The sequence below is a fragment of the Malania oleifera genome, chromosome 12, assembly GCF_029873635.1.
Source record: "Malania oleifera isolate guangnan ecotype guangnan chromosome 12, ASM2987363v1, whole genome shotgun sequence".
NCBI lineage: Eukaryota > Viridiplantae > Streptophyta > Magnoliopsida > Santalales > Ximeniaceae > Malania > Malania oleifera.
This window is the reverse complement of record NC_080428.1, coordinates 75,809,297-75,822,501: the sequence shown is the minus strand read 5'-3', so window position 1 is coordinate 75,822,501 and position 13,205 is coordinate 75,809,297.

Sequence of the window (13,205 nt, the reverse complement as noted above, 5' to 3'; positions counted from 1 at the left end):
ATCCTAGATCAAAACTTACCCTTTTAGCATGAAAGCTCAACTCACTCAGCGGCGGCCCTGACCCGTCGGTCTCTCTAGGTTTCCTGAAATAATTTAAACTTTAGGGTGAGACACCTCTTAGTAAGGGTAGATAAATTAAAATCAGCTGTGTGACAACATGAATATTTAATGTTGTAATACATATACCGTATATTTCACATACAATAAAACATAAATCGTAATATGGTTAGATAAACATATAATTTCGTACTTCCAAGTAATCATACTAATCATGTATTATCTGGTATAATCTATAATACTGAAAACTACTCAGGATGTATAGTTAGCTGATGTCATGTATTACCCCCATGACGAGTTGTGCAGCCCAAAGGCGGGACCCGACAATAGCTAACCGATCATTGTCGAGTCAAAAATGTCTGTAAGTACGATGGGCCCGCCACACCCTGGTCCAGACGGCCAGGTGGACGTCTACAACTTTACACTAAAAGCCACATCGACTATCCATCTCCCACCCCATCGTAGGGTGGTTAGCACCAATCTGAACATAGATATTTGATCTATAAGCTACGGTACCGTGCTCCTGAAACTGAACTAAACTAACATCCGAATTCTGATAACATATAGTACATAAACATATACTGTTTATCGTAAATCAGATAATAGCATTTTCTGAATCCTACATTAACATAATAATTACGACCTCGCACCGAAAACATGAATAAATGCGGCCTTGCGCCGAATAACATGAGTAATTGCGTCCTTGCACCGACCATCGATTACGGCCTTGCGCCGAACATATCATATATTCTGAAATCATAATATAATGTGTTTATCATGTTATTCTTGAAAATATTTGCAAACATGCTTTATTTTGTAAATCTAACTTAACATGGTATAATATATATATATAAAAGAATATTCACGCCACATGAATTGAATGAAACCATATATTTCGTTTTGAAATCACATTTCCTATACAATTGCAGTATTTTACCAAACTCACTTTTTCTCAATTATACTCATATATATAATCACATGCTTTTTGAAAATCATTCTACTATTAAGTAATAGTAATTTCAATGAAAAATGACTGCTTTAATTTATCCCCTTACCTGACAACTGAAAAGCCTCTCTATAATACTGGTCTTACACCCGTAGGAAACCCTGAGCAGTACCTTGAAAATGATAATTCCCAGAACTAAACTTCAGTACTTATTCGAGTACATCATTTCCTTTAACTGTGAAAAGACCAAATTTCGAATAAAAAGTCTTACCTCAACTCGGGGATGAATTTCAACTTGCTTCCACTAATGATCTGCTCCGGCAGATTTGGAGAGAACTTTCCCAGGAGCATCATGGTGACCTCAGATCATCGATCCAACGAACGACGGAGCTGAAATCGAAGAGATAGGAGAGAGAAACCGTAGAGGAGAGAGAGAGTGATTTTTCCTAATTTTTTGCGTTTAAACCCGAATTTCACACAATTTATACTAGTAGCTTCTTCGACGAGGTCAATAGGAAATTCATCAACGAGCTCACTCTTTCATTAAAGAAATTCAGAGTCACCCAAAATATCCTCTCGGTATCTTCTCATCGACAAAACATACCCTCGTCGACGAGACCCTATGTTATCCTCGTCGACGAATCCCCTGTATTCGTCGAAGAGTCCTTGATTAAATTCCTCAGTTATTACTCCTAAAATGCAATGTCATCGACAAACGCGAAGCATTCATCGACGAAGTTTGCTGGCTCCTTTTGTTTCTATTTCCTTTCCTTCCCTCTTTATTATTTAAATATCATCATTCTTCGGGTCATTACATGCCCTTACTCTAGCAGATGCGGAACACACTAAGAATGTGGTGATAGGTGCCATGTTATTGCTTTCGAATAGAGCTGTTGTTTTATTTGATTTCGGGAGTAACCCATTCGTTTATATCTGCTAGCTCTATGAAACTGTGTGGGGTTGAAACCCAAGTAATGGATGAGTGGTTATCTGTGGCTACACCGGCGGGAAGTGTAACGATCTGTAGTAAGATGTTGGTAAACTACCCAATAGTTATTCAGGGAAAATAGCTACCAGGGAACCTAGTAGTGTACGACATGTGTGAATTCGACGTCATACTGAGGATGGATTGGCTATTCTCTATTTATGCGTTGATTGATTGTCGTAGGAAGGTAGTAGTGTTTAGACATGCTGGGGAGCTAGAGTATGAGTTCGTGGGATCGTGTGTGCTTTCAACGCCACAAATTTTGTTAGCTATTCAGGCGAGAAGGTTACTCTTGGAGGGTTGTCAGGGGTACCTAGCTTGCATGAAGGAACCACCTCAGGATGATGTGAAACTCGAAGATATCCGAGTGGTTAACGAATTTCTGGATGTATTCCCACAAGACTTACCCGGTTTACCTTCTGATTGTGAGGTAGAGTTCCCTATTGATCTGCTGCCAAGTAAGGTGCCAATTTCTAAAGCTCCATACCAGATGGCTCCAGCTAAACTTAGAGAGTTGAAGGAGTAGTTGCAGGAACTACTAGACAAGGGCTTTATCAGACCTAGTGTTTCGCCCTGGGGAGCTCTAGTATTGTTTGTGAAAAAGAAGGACGGGTCGATGCGAATGTGCATTGATTACCGTGAGATTAATAAGGTAATAGTGAAGAATTAATACTTATTGCCTCGTATAGATGATCTGTTTGACAAGCTGCAGGAAATTTAGGTCTTCTCAAAGATCAATCTACGGTCAGGGTATCACCAGGTGAGGATTATAACTGAGGATGTTGCGAAGACTGCTTTCCGAACCAGATACGATCACTACAAGTTCTTAGTTATGCCTTTCAGGTTGACTAACGCTCCGATAGTATTTATGGACCTAATGAATATGGTTTTCCATGAATACCTGGATCAGTTTGTAGTAGTGTTCATTGATGACATTTTGGTATACTCTAGGAGTTCGGAAGATCATGAAAACCGTCTGAGGTTGGTACTTCAGGTACTATGGGAGAATAAGTTGTATGCTAAGTTAAAGAAATGTGAGTTCTAGCTGAATCAAGTCGCGTTTCTAAGCCATGTCGTGTCGAAGGGTAATATCTCAGCTGATTTTGGTAAGATAGAAGTAGTGGTTGATTGGGTGACACCGAAGAGCGTACAAGATGTTCGGAGTTTCCTAGGACTGGGTTGGTATTACCGGCAGTTCGTGAAGGGATTCTCTAAGTTATCTGGCCCTCTGACACGGTTGATGAGGAAGGGTGTGAAGTTTGATTGGACCAATGAGTGCGAGCAGAGTTTTCAGGAGTTGAAACACCGAGTGGTCACTGCTCCAGTGTTAACCATTCCATCTGGGGATGGTGGATTTGTGATTTATAGCGACGCATTGCTAAAAGGGTTGGGATGTGTGCTGATGTAACAGGGGAAAGTAATTGCTTATGCTTCTCAGCAACTCAAGGAGTATAAGAAGAATTACCCCACACACGATCTGGAGTTGGCAGTAGTAGTATATGCGTTGAAGATCTGGAGACACTACTTGTACAGTGTACAATGTGAGGTCTTCACAGACCACAAGAGCCTCATATACTTTTTCACACAGAAGGAGTTGAACATGAGGCAGAGAAGGTAGTTAGAATTGATCAAGGACTACTATTGCACGATTAACTATCATCTGGGGAAAGCTAACGTGGTAGCTGATGCGTTGAATCCGAAGTCAGAGCACACGTTAGTATCTGTAGTAGTAGGTCAGCATCATATCAGACGAGATCTGGAAAGTCTTGGCATGGAGTTGGTGGATGGTAATCATCAAGCTTTCAGTGCTAGCTTGGTGATCCAACCGACATTATTTGAGAGGATTAAAGCCGCGTAGGCTAATGATGTGGAATTAGTTGAGGTTGTAGAGAAAGTGCAGTACAGGTTGGCTGTAGATTTTAACATCTCTGAAGGAGGTGTGTTGAGATTTAGGACCAGGCTGTGTGTTCCAAATAACGAAGAGATAAAAAGGACAATTTTGGAGGAGGCGCATCGTTCTTTGTATACGATATATCCAGGTAATACAAAGATATATCGGGATTTGTGTGAATCATTCTGGTGAAGTGGCATGAAAGGGAGATTGCTCGATTTATGGAGCAATGTCTGATATGTCAGCAGGTAAAGGTTGAACATTAGAGGCCAGAAGGGCCGTTGCAGCCATTGAGTATTTCAGAGTGGAAATGGGAGCATATTTCCATGGACTTCGTTACTGGGTTACCATCACTACACAGGCAGAATGTCATCTGGGTAATCGTGGACAGGTTGACTAAATCTGCTTACTTTGTATCGATGAAGGTTAGCTACTCTTTAAGTAGGCTAGCATGTAATGTCCCACTTAACTTATCACATAATAAACATAAATAATAATAACATCAACCTGAACCTATGGGTAGCGGGGATAACCTTACATAAACAGCGGAAACCTAGGCAGCAGTAAAAAAATAAATTACATTCATCAAACTATTAATTACATAATACCAAAGTTTACTACATCACCAAAATACTATATTTATATACCAACTCCAAAACATCAAAATAACCCTAAAATCATATAACAAAATCTCCTGATCCTAGATCAAAGCTTACCCTTTTACCAGGGAAACTCAACTCACTCAACGGCGGCCACGACCCGCAGGTCTCTCAGGGTCTCCTGAAAAACCATTTAATATTCGGGGGTGAGACACTTCTCAATAAGAGAAGATAAACTAAATACAATTGTGTGGCAACATGAACATTTAAGGCAATTATACATACATAGTACATTTCATATTTCTGTAAACATTTATCATATCGTACCGAATAATCGTATACTTTCATATTTTCTAATAAATCATATCGTACATAAAACATCTGTTATAACTGATAATACTGAAAACATACCCAGGATGAATAGCTAGTCGATATCATGTATTACCCCCCATGACGGGTTGTGTAGCCCGAAGGCGGGACCTAACAATGGCTAGCCAACCACTGCCGAGTCAAAAATGTCTGTAAGTACGATGGGTCCGTCACACCCTGGTCCGGATTGCCAGGTGGAGGTCCACACTCTACTGAAAGTCACATCGACTATCCATCTCCCACCCCCTCGTGGGGTGGTTAGCACAAATCTGATCATAGATATCCAATCTATAAGCTATGGTAGCATGCTCCTAAAGTGAACTAACTAATATCCGGGTTCTGATAACATATAATGCATGATATAATAACATTTTTCATAATTTCATAAATACGGCCTCGCGCCGAACATTTCATAAATATGGCCTCATGCCGTTCGTTCCATAAATACGGCCTCACGCCGAAATCATACATAAATACAGCCTCGCGCCAAAATCATACATAAATACGGCCTTGCGCCGAAATCATACATCAATACGGCCTTGCGCCGAAATCATTTCATATATGTATATCATTTTGAAAATAATCAATTTATCATGTATTTTCAACATCATAATGTACTGTATTCTTTCATAATTTATCAAAACATATTTCATTCATATCATTGTCATATCATGATATTTTTCCACGTAAAATAATATTCATGCCACACATTTGTTGTATAAAACCATACATTGTATTTTAAAATCATAGTTTTTGACATCTCATACATACATATTCATTTCAAGATACTAGCAGTATTTTTCGCAAATGTACAATTTCCTTCGTAATATACAGATATAATACATGTCTTTCTGAAAGTAAATTTACTCATACATAATAATAATTTGCATGGAAAATAACTGCTTTAGTTTATTCCCTTACCTGGCTACTAAGAAAAGCCCTTATAAACTCTAGTCTCACATCCGTAGGATTTCCTAATCAATACCCTGAAAATGCAAACTCTCAGTATTAAACTTCAGTATTTTCACGTGTATATCATTTCCTATAACTACCGTAAGACCAAATTTGGCTTAAAAAACTTTACCTCAACTCAGGGATGATTTCCAACTTGCTTTCACCAACGATTCACTCTGGCAGATTTGGAGAGAACTTCCCTAGGAGCATCATGGTGGCTTCAGATTGTCGAACTGGTGGAAATTAGGCCCGAAATCGAAGAAAGAAGAGAGAGAAACCGTAGGGAGAGAGAGAGAGTGATATTTTTTCTTAATTTTCACGTTTAATTCCGGATTTCTACTATTTATAGGGTCAGATTCGTCGACGAGACACGTCATCTCGTCGACGAGTCCTTCAATAATTTCATCGACGAAACCCACTCCTCGTCGACAAAATTCAGACTACTCAAAACCTCTCTCGGTATTTCCTTGTCGACGAATCCTATCTTTGTCGATGAGGTCCTCTTATACCCTCGTCGACGAATTCCCTGTGTTCGTTGACGAATCCCCTGTGTTTGTCGATGAGGCCCTGATAAATTCCCTCGGTTATTCCTTCAAAAGTGCAATGTCGTTGATGAACGCGAAACTTTTGTCGACGAAGTCGGCTTCTTCCTTCTGTTACTGTTTCCATTTTCCACCCTCTTAATCATTATTTAAATACTATTATTCTTCGAGTCATCACATAGCAGGTTTGTACGTGCAGGAGATAGTCAGAATGCACGGGATACCGGTAACCATTGTTTCAGATCGAGACCCGAGGTTTACTTCTCAATTTTGGCAAAGATTACATGAAGCACTGGGGATGAAGCTTACTTTTAGTACAACATTCCACCCCCATACTGATGGATAGTCAGTGAGGACGATACAGATCTTGGAGGATATGTTACGGGCTTGTGTATCAGACTTCGGTGGTAGTTGGATTTAGTTTCTACCATTGTTGGAGTTTGCCTATAACAATAACTTCAAGGCTAGTATCAAGATGGCACCGTTCAAGGCATTGTATGGTCAGAGGTGTTAGTCTCCTTTGTATTGGGACGAGGTCGGTGAACGACAGATATTGGGTCTCGAACTCATACAGCAGGCTTCTAAGAATGTCAGGTTGATAAGGGATAGGATTAAATCAGCTCAGAGATGGCAGAAGAGTTATGCGGATGTTTGCCGTTGTGAGTTGGAATTCAAGGTTGGGGGTAAGATATTTTTGAGAATTGCTCCAATGAAAGGGGTGATGAGATTTAGGAAGAAGGGCAAGTTGAGCCCAAGGTATATCGGACCATTCGAGGTACTAGAACGAGTAGGTCCGGTGGCCTACAGGATTGCTCTACCCCCGATGCTCTCGAGGATCCATGATGTGTTTCACGTATCTATGTTTAGAAGGTACGTGTTGGATCCGTCGCAAGTTATTAGTTACGAATATTTAAAGATTGGGGATGCTTTGGCGTGTGAGGAGATACCCGTTCAAATTCTGAACCGTAAAGTTCAGAAGTTGCGTACCAAGGAGATACCGTTAGTGAAGGTATTGTGGCGGAATCATGCAGTTGAGGAAGCTTCTTGGGAGTTAGAGACAGAAATACACTAGAAATATCCACAGTTGTTTTGAGTAGTAGTTTTGATAACAAGGTCGGTATGGGTATGTATGTATGTATGTATGTAATACTATACTATCGTAGTAGTATGGTGTGGTTAGTCTCTGGGAGAGTTTTGTAGTATTGTGATCTCCCGAGACAGTGTATGTATGTAACCACGGTATTCCTCCGCCATAAGTAAGGGTATGTATGTATTTGGGATGGGACTGCTATGTGGGTGGCCGCCGGCTCTTCCTAGAGTCAGGTATGCGTTTGAGTATGTAGTAAGTTGGTAAGTGAAAGATTACAAATTTCGATGATGAAATTTTTGTAAGGAGGGGAGGTTGTAAAAACCCGATCGAGATATGTAGATTGAACAAATAACAAAAGGGTAAAAAGATAAATTTTTCAAGCTTCATCAACGAAGCCATTGTTCTCGTCAACGAAGGCCCTCGTACTCTTCGTCGTCGAAATTCAGAGTCTTATCGACCAAGAAATGCCGAATGTGTTGTAAAATATCAGAATAGGGTTCGTCACCGAAGGAGCCAGTTCGTTGACGAAATGTATGGATAATTCATCGACGAATGCGCTGTCTTGTCGACGAGGTTGGCCTGGTCAAAGGGGCTATAAATATCCATTTCTCTTGCTTAGTTGCTAAGAAACCTCAAACTCTCTCTCTCTCTCTCTCTCTCTCTCTCTCTCTCTCTCTCTCTCTCTCTCTCTCTCTTTGATTCTTCGTTGTTCATCGCCTAATTCGTTGATACGGCATTACCACGTAGATCAGAAGGAGAAGCTCTATGTTTTTAGCCGATCAGAAAGTCATTTAAGGGATTTTCGAGTTTTGACCCAAAAAACGAGGTAAGGGTTCGATTTCAGTTTCGTTTTGGAATATATATAGTAGTAAGAGTTGTAGTGAAGTATAGTTCTTGGATGTTTAGGTTTTGGTGTCTCGGTTCATAGTTTTGGAGCCGTAGAGTTCGTATTTTGGTATTCGGGAAAGGTAAGGGAATTCTGTTTATATCAATTTATTTTTGAAATCGGGATCGGTAAAGCTGTAGTTTACGATCGTATGTATGTTTTGATTACTTATTTGGGAAAATCTATCGAGTAAAAATGCGGGGTTTTTGGGTTACAATTTTTGGGAAAATTTGGGGATTTTGGGTATCATCTTTGTTTTGTTGGAGAAACCGTATGTTGTATTAAAACTATAGTTTTGAGATGACCGTAACCATATTTGTATTAAACTGTATTCTTGAACTAAAAACGATAGGATTTGTTATTTACTAAATAAGTGTGGAATGAACTGTTGTATGTAAAATGTTTCAGGATTTTGTAAAAACGGCTAGGGGCGGCTAATTACCGTACGCTGATGAGTATAGGGACATGAGTTCCAGAATTTTTCCAGGTTTTGTAAATCAGCTAGGGGCGGCTAATTACCATATGCTGACACCATGTCTTAGCTAATTACCTTGGGCAAAAGTATCCGGCTTTATATTTGAGGGTGTGAAATATCGCATGTTCTTTCTGGCTGGTCACCGAAGGGTGTGTGCTACACCGTACTGGCAACGATATCGCTATAAGGCTTCTGTTATTGCAGGGTATCGGGTGCTTAAGTGTGATGACACTAACCGTATGTTTGGTATCATATGTACTAGAATGGATTTGTGAAAAATACTGGAACTTTATTGAACTATATGGAACTGTATCGTATTGTGTTATGTTTTACGCGGAAATAACACTCGTATGTCACACACTGATATAACCTGTTTTCTTCCTTACTGAGAGGTGTTTCACCCCGAATATACAAATGTTTTGCAGGTCTTTCGGGTACTCGAAACTAGCATCTTAGCGTCCAAAAGCGGGGGTGTCGTTTAGTTACGTTTAGTACCTGTGTAGGTACGAGTTTTGTAACTGGGTTGTCATTGTTGGATTTTGTAGACACCCGAAGTATGTATTGTAATTTTGGGAACATATATGCTAGTTTTGTATAGACTATAATATGGTAAGATGTATGTATAGAAAGAACATTTTCCACTGCGTACTTGATAAGTATGGATAAGTATGTGAATGTGTATAGGGTTCAAGTGTACCCCATGGGGTCGGATCCTCATTCAGTATTGTATCATGTATGTTTAATTTATACAGAGACAGGTTAGGTTATTATATTCACACCTGGGACCCATCTGTGGGTTCGGTGCATGACAAGAAGAGTTATACTGATACTCACCGACGAGAGTTAGAGTTTGAGGTAGGAAGTATGGTATTCCTGAGGATCGCTCTGATGAAAGGGGTGATGAGGTTCGGGAAGAAAGGGAAGCTAAGTCCTTGGTATATTGGGCCTTTTGAGATCCTGGAAAGGATAGGTTCGGTTGCTTGTCAAGTGGCTTTACCCACAGCAGTATCCAGAGTCCATGACGTATTCCACGTGTCAGTGCTGAGGAAGTACGTGTCAGATCCATCGCATATGTTGAATTACGAATCTCCAAAGATCAGTGGTGATTTATCATATGAAGAGGTACCAATACAGGTATTAGATTGAAAAGTTCAGCAGTTACGAACTAAAGAGATACCGCTAGTGAAGGTATTATGGTGTAACCATGTAGTGGAGGAAGCTTCATGGGAACTAGAGTCCGAGATACGCCAGAAGTACCCTCACTTATTCAGAGATAATTAGAGTTATATAGGTAAATAAAAAAAAATGTAAGTAAATGTATGTGTGTTTAACAAAGTATGTATGACTTCGGGGGAGTTTGTATGTATATTGTAATCTCCGGAAGTATTATGTTGCAACCACGATATTCCTCCACCATATGAGAGGGTATGTAGTAAATTTGGGCCGGAGCCGCTATGTGGGTGGTTGCCGACTCTTCAATAGAACAAAGTTAAAAGATAAGATTATGCTTAGAAACGGTTAATAAATTTCGAGGACAAAATTTTTATAAGGAGGGGAGATTGTAGAGACTTGAACCCATAAATAAGGAAAATAAACAAGAAAAAGGTAAAAAGGGAATTATAGTGGAGTTCGTAAACGAAGGCAGTATGTTCAGCGACGATGTCCCTTCAGTTCTTCATCGCCGAAATTCAGAGTGTCGTCAACGAAGAAATACTGAGCGAGCCAAAGAAAATATCTGGATGGGGTTCGTTGGCGAAGGTAGGGCTTCGTCCACGAACTGAGTGGCTAGCTCGTCCACGAAGGCCCCGCCTTGTCGACGAATTTGACTCGGTGAAAGGCCCTATAAATATCACTTTTGTTTGCTTAAGGGTTAAGAAAACCCCAAAGCTCTCTCTTTCTCTCTAGAACCAGCTCTCTCTCTCTCTCTACGATTCTTCGTCATTCATCGTCCATTTCGACGATTGAAAGTTTCTGTGTGGATCAGAAGGAGAATCTCTTCAGTTTTAGCGGATCAAATCATAATTTTGAAGATTTTCGGGTTTTTCCCTAAAATCGAGGTAAGGATTTGAATTCGTTTTCATTTCGGTGGATCTATAGTAGATTGAATAATTTTGAAGTATTGTTCTTCATTTTTAGGTTTTGAGGATCATGTGTCGTAGTTTTGGATCAATAAGCTCGTGTTCTAGTTTTCAGGATAAAGGTAAGGGGATTTTTTTACATCAGCATTTTTAGAAAAAGAAACAACAGAATATGTAGTCTATATTTATATGCACTTATTGACTGCTTCTTTGCAAAGTTTTACCGGGTATAAATGTCGATTCTTACGGTTTTTACGATTTTACGATTTTGGCAAAAATGAGATTTTTGACATATGATCTCCAAATTTCTTAAAATTACTTTATTTGCACTAAAACTAAAGTAGGAGATGCTTAAAACTCTTAATAGCAGCATAAATGATATTTTACGAACCAGTTTGTATGAAATGTATATATATGATCAAATAAGTGTGACGTATGATATGAATTGAATCTATACTGATTTGAAATGTATGTATATGAACTATGGGGACTAAGGTTTCAAGTGATTATCAGAAAATACAAAAAACAGGTGCTGATTAGATACTGTGCCAAGTATGAGAAAAAGGTAAAACCGGAGGTTATGAGCCGATTTTTACCACAATATGAATGAAAGTATGCATGAATGAGATTGCGAAAATACTGGAATTGCTTAGATATTATGTTTTAATGTAAATTGTATATATGATATTAAGACCGCAATTTGTCTCAATAGTATATAAAACCTTAAAAAACTTATATTATGTAGGCTCGGTACCATTGCCAAAATAGAGGTACAGTGCAACCAAATGTAGTTATTGTTCAGTGTGGGACTGTGGGTACCTAGTAGTAGGCTTGGTAAGAAGGGTCACTAGTCAAAAGAGATCAAGGTGGCGATGGCCAAGTTAGACTTCAGTATGTTATGATGCCTAACGGTTCCTGTACGTACAAGGCTCGATCAGTATTTCTTTATCGCACAACCCTTGCCATGGGGAGTTACTGGCATAGTTATGATAGTTTTGACCTGGACGGTGTTATAAATATGCATATACATGATTTAAACATTTTACTGGGAAAAGTCATAGGTCTGAGTACTGGGTGGAGGGATTGTATAGTGTATGAGCCTGTACCCTACCCTAACCTCGAGAACTCTCACTTGTAATGATCCTGGGTTATATATATTATCAGGGATTTATATATGTACTATGTATACATTATGGTATTGAGAATGTGAAATTTATGTAACCGTTTCCAAATAAGAATATAACCATATAGTCACACACTGATGTAATATCTTCCTCCTTACTGAGAAGTGTCTCACCCCAATCTTACAACCTTTGTTTCAGGAGTTACAGGAAATCGGACCCAGTCTTCTAGAAAGACTTTGGAGCATAGCGTCTGGTTAGCTCACATAAGTTTTGTATGCGTTATGGGTTGTTTAGCCAGGATGGGTTTCTTTTTGAGAATGAAATACAGTTTATGTTTTACGTATTGATGAATGTATGTAAGGAACAATTAGATGCTCTGGTATGTCTATTCGAATCCATATGAATGTTTATGTTTTCCGCAATATATGTGAGTACAGATCTTTATGAAATACCCGTATGCCCCTGTTTAGGGCGGGTAGTTATGTATGTTATCAGGATTTGTACAGTATGTGTATGTATAGTAGCACTCTGGGACCGTATTAAGGGTTGGGGCGTTACATAGGGGGTGGAAACTATAATAGTTTTGTGCGAGTGTCTTCAAGAACTCAGATGTGAGTAGTTATTGTAGTATGCCGTCGGGCTTATATGGCTGGTCATGTGGACCGAGTATGTGAACTTGTTATTCGAGATGTAACATGTGTATGGAAAGAACCTTGATATATATTGCGATTTAGACTCAGGTAATAGAATGTTGAGAATGTTTCATTTATTCCGCTGCATATCGCATGTGATATGATGGTATCAGGTACTTAGACATCACTAGAGTAGCACCTCGGACCCACGTGTCGGGTTGGGGCGTTACAATTATGGTCTTTTTACAAATTAAAGTTTAAGTCTACGTGACGATACTTTGATACCAATTGTTGGCTTTACTGTAATCCCAATAGGGAGGTGAATTGGTATTTTAAAATTTAATCCCCTAGGTCAATCCACAAGCAGCAATATTACACAAGCCCAAGGTCAATCGCGTATAAAATAAATCAGTATATATATTCAGCGAAAATTAAACTGTACAAGTAATTTAATTAAGCATGCATAATAAAGCAGTAAATAGAGACGACATTAGAAATGTTATCTAAGTTCGACAAACTGCCTACGTCCCTGCTTTGGCTCACTAGCACAAAGATTGTACCATAGGCTCACTTAGTG